Source organism: Habropoda laboriosa, unplaced genomic scaffold, assembly GCF_001263275.1.
Source record: "Habropoda laboriosa isolate 0110345459 unplaced genomic scaffold, ASM126327v1 scaffold102, whole genome shotgun sequence".
Taxonomy (NCBI): Eukaryota; Metazoa; Arthropoda; class Insecta; order Hymenoptera; family Apidae; genus Habropoda; species Habropoda laboriosa.
The window spans coordinates 307,389-312,369 of record NW_017100262.1 but is presented as its reverse complement, the minus strand read 5'-3'; positions in this window follow the sequence as shown (position 1 = coordinate 312,369).

Here is a 4,981-nt window from a genome sequence, read left to right as displayed (position 1 = left end):
GCACCGGTAATAATTAAATACTGGCCGGATTGGTTCGGAACGTTGTTTTAATCCTGTCATTACCCACAATGACGATAGTACCTGTGCCGCGGTCATTCATTGAGGCGAGTCAATTACGGGAAAGCATTATCGAGTTTCGGAGGGTGTAAAGCGGAAATAATGATATTTTGATCACGAGTCGCTCTCTCGAACGCTTTTCGATCCCCCTCTTGTGAACAAGAGAGAGAGAGAGAGGAAGGCTGTGTGCAAACCCTTTGTCAAAGTGACGAAGCAACAGAGAGGACCGTGTTGCACGGTCAGACGCACCGCTGATTTATGCACGGCGACGAGTATTTCGCCGTAATTCGGCACGCCGTAATCGAATCCCCACCCGGTGATTGATTTAACGAGAGTATTTCCTAGGAAATAAAGAAAAGCAGTTTCACTGCGACATCGTCGATAAAACGAGCATGTGGATGGGGGTCGTGTTATGCGAACCGTTATTTCGTTAAATTTCGATAATCAATTTTCCTTTTCCGACACGTCCATTGTGAAATAAACGTCCCTTCGAATCCAGTTGACAGTCGACGAGAGAGAGAGTGTGAGTTGAGAAGAGCACACTACTCCATCGGTCGTTTGAAAGAAAATTGGAAATATTTTGACGAGGAATTTATCGTGTATAATATATCGTTATCAACCCTCTGTTATCTCTTCTGTCGAGGGTGAATCTCAGCGAGGAGCGAATGTATACAGGTAAGTCTTCCAGTGTGGGCCCTCGTTTTTATTGGCATCGCGCGGCGCTGGTAATTAATAATACCGCGATGTCTACCGTACATCGGCCGTGATTTATGGGAGCGTAATGAAGCCTGTTCCCCGCAGGAGCCTCGAGATCCACGAGGATATACGCGGTCGAAGGATCATAGGTAGGGTGAAGGAGGAACGGTTTCTCCTCAGGTGCAATAACGCGTGTCGGGCTAAGAAGGGAGATCTCCATCTGGCGAACCTGTCTGACGCTGTAAAACGTGTATTACGCGTCCTGAACTACTTAGTTGTATTTTCTCTACGAAAATCACGCACTTAGATTTCTCAATCTCGAGAAACAAGAAACACGCGTGTCTGCATAAATTAACACTTTGCCGGCCGCTGATTTGTCGCATAGAATTTACGCTATGTGATATTTTCGCTATCCTTTGTACATGCGGTATGGTTATTATTAAAAAAGGCACTAAAATAAGTGTTACATACTTTTTATTGCATATTTTTATATCTTTAAATTATTACTCGTATCATTTACAAAAAAAATTCTGGGTTTAATATTTTACTGTTGTATGGTAAATTTCGAAACATTTTCCTGCATGCGAAGGTACTTTACAGGATGAACACATATATGAAGTGGAACTTCTTTTTTTTGCGGTAGAACAAACTTTGCAAGCCCTTCGCGGGGTTTCAATTCTTCCCTTGCCAATAATACGTATTATGGTGTGTTTCCTCATATCCGCAGAAAGCCCGTCCAGTGGATCATGCCTCGGCGATCTAATATTGCATTGAACAGGTGGCCCTGACTCCAGCACCGCTTCATTTACGCCAATCAAAGCTGCGAAAGACTACCTCTGAGACAAACAGAACAGAAAGAATGTCGAGAAAAGACAATCGGGACAGTTAAAACAGAAGCACAGTGGAAACATCGTAGCCGCGCTGAACCGAAGTCACGCGTACGTGACAGCGGCCGCCAAAGTGTTAAGTAGAATAAAACGCGAAAGTACAGTTGGTGGAAGAAATATCGAATTAAAATCAAGGCTAATTCAGGTTTCCGTCGATATGCTCGAACGTGAAAATTTCCGGCATAGACTGTACCTCGGGTCGAGGATAATAAAAGAAAAATGGCGAGTGATAATTCGACTGACAAGGAGATCGTACGAAGGTCTTGTCCACGTGACACGAAACAAGGCAGCGACGCTTCGAAGGAAGCATCCCTCCTCCTGGGTGGGGAAACAGTCTGTAGAAATTGGTTTGACGAAAATTTATGCAGGGGTCGAATGGCCGGACACGACATCCACGGAGTAAAAGGTACGCCGTGGCGGGTTGTTTTATATTCCGTGGTTGGGTAGCACGCAGCCCCTTTCCTTCTTTTCCGGATGGCTCCCGTTAAAAATTTACAACGGAACGTTGGTGCAATCGACGTGTCCCTTCTTCCCCTCCGAATAATACCGGAGAGATGATGCGACGTACATCTCGAGAAACGTTGTAAAAGTTTCAGCCTGGTGGGATTGGCCGATTCGCTTCTCGGTAGAAATCGAGCGAGAGGTGTTCAAAAATTCACAAACCACGATGATTTCTAAGCTGGACGAAACTCCTCGAAAACTGTTCGTGAAATGCTAATAGATCGACTGTCTTTGGTGTACATATAAAGTAGATGTTCAGAAGTATTGGAACATCCCTTATACTCGTACAGAATGTATTACCCCATTTAAATTACATTTCCTCGACAAAGTTAGTGTCATACTGGTGATTTTGCAATAACTTTTCGATAACTTTGCGATAAAGTTCAGTAGGTCTTTAAGATCTTCGATACTAAGGGATACTCTTCAAAGCGTTAAATTGAAAGGTGAATATTTCAGCGAAAAGTAAATGTACATAATTATCGAGTAAATTTGTACGATAACGCTGTTAAATAACACGGCTCTTTGGCCAGCAAGAAAATTTACATCTTCGAAAACGGAAGGCGTTCCCCTCGACTCTAAAAAAGTCATCTCTCGTAGAACGAGTTCCACCTCGTGGAGGTAGAAAGAGAGAGAGACTTTTTACAGAGTTGTCCCGCAATTTCCCCGGAACAAACTTGCCCGTAATGGACCCCGTATATCATACTTATTCCGCATGAAATAACAATTAAGCGCATTAATTAACAATAAACGAGGATTTCAGCGAGCAGTGTGTCGCTATCGTGCTCCTCGACCGACGCGTTCAGAGTTAAACTACCCCCGGCGTCGTACTGAGAATACAGCCGGAAAGAAACGACCCTCATCGAGCGGCTCGCGACACTTTTAACGCGCGATGCAACCACATTTATCGCCCTGGGACACGAAATTCACCGCAAACATCGTCCTCTCTAATTGCGTGTACTTTTATTCCTGCGTATCTACCAAACAGAAAACCGGCGTTTCTACGAAAACAACCCCAACTGGCAACCTCCAACTTCCCACTCTAATTTCCCTATTCTCACAGGGCGCCAGAAGAAATGGTAAATTGCTCGCGTTCCTTGCAATTAAATAATCACACACTCCGACAAATTCTTCTCGAACGAGAGAAGTTCTACGAAATTACCGAAATCGACCCCGAGAGTGGCGAAGGAGGTACGAAATTACCGGTCTGGTAGAATCGACACTCGTATACAGAGAAATAACAGAGGCCTCGGTGCTCGGTGGAAATAAAAGGGCCAAAGCAACGTTCCAACTTCTCGATATCAATCTCGCCGACGAGTAGAAGCAAGGGGTTGCGGTATAATATCGCGTACATATCAGAGCGACGATATGGCGTCGGTCAGGCTGTCGTTACGAGTGGTAAAAACAAAAGCAAAAGATGCGAACGTTGCTTTGGGGGAGAGAGGGTTGAAAGCAGAAGAAGCGGCCGCGAAACGACTCCGTTTGCCTGGAGCCTCGTGACGCCCTCGTTATCGACGTCCCTCTACGCAGAACTCGTTTGCTTAATTGCCATGATTACCAAACGTCGCCGCCGCCGCCGCCGCCGACGTCGGAGAGGGCCCACCAGGAGTTTCTCCGTCGAGCTCGCCTCTCCTTTCCAGCCTACGTGATACGTGACTACACCGCGAACGTAACATTCGGGAATGTTAGCTGCCCTACAGACGATGGAACGAGGCCGACTACCTGGAGCCACACGCGCCACTTCCTCGAGCCAGCGACCACGGGGCTGAAGAATAATCGACGCGATGCAGAAAGAGAAAAGAACGAACCGTGGGGATCACGACATAGCGTTACGCTTGCTCTTGTTCTTTTTACGGTCTTTGATCGACGCTACGCGACGACTTTTTAAATTTCCTGTTACGGGGGCAAAAAGGTAAATTCTACGAGGCGTTAAAATGTAAATTATCCTACACTCCCGCTGGTGAACCAGTAACGTTAACCGAGGATAGTTATCGAGGATTGAAATTTTTTTTTAGATGCACCGATATTTTTTGGATATTTTTTTTCGTCTCGTTGTCACGAATAGATTTTCGAGTGTTCAATTTCCGTGCAGCGTCCTTTATAGCGTGACTAAACTATCGGTACCCTACAGCGATATTTTCCATCGATTTTCCACGGTGGAAACGCGTTTTCTTCCTCGAGTTTAATTATAATTTAATATCCGCTGAATCGTACGAAACGTAAACGCCGTAAGTAAAATAGCGCGACGCTATCAGAGCGTGTCACAGCGTTGAATTTATTAAATTCGCGCGTCGATATGTTTGTATGTACGTATAATTGCGTGCCGCGTGCTTTGTGCTAGGAGGTCCCGGTGACAAAAAGCTTTTCGAAACGTGCGCACGCACGGGAATCTCGTCGCAAAACAACCGAATAACGAACGGCGCCGATAATGAACAAAATAGAACTGGTCGAGGGCTCGTTGTTGCTGGTGAACAATTGTCGGCGAAGCGCGGTGTTTCGACTATCCACGAAACGAAAATAAAGAAATAACCTGGGTAGGTATGCCTCACGCGACGTAATCGAGCAAATCTACCCAACTTACCCCCGGCGTGACAATAAAAGAAACCGATACTTTCACCCGCCGAAACTTTCTACATCAACTAAAAACTACTCTCTGTTCGACCGAAATCATCAATTTTTACACGCTGAGAAATAACAGGATTTGCATGGGAAAAAATGCGCGTAAACAATATTGCAGAGTGAAACATTCTCTGTGCAACTTGAAATCCGAAGGTAAGCGATAAAACCGGTGTCGTCACGGCAACAGCATAAAATGATGCGATAAAAGTGCGCGGCTATGTAAA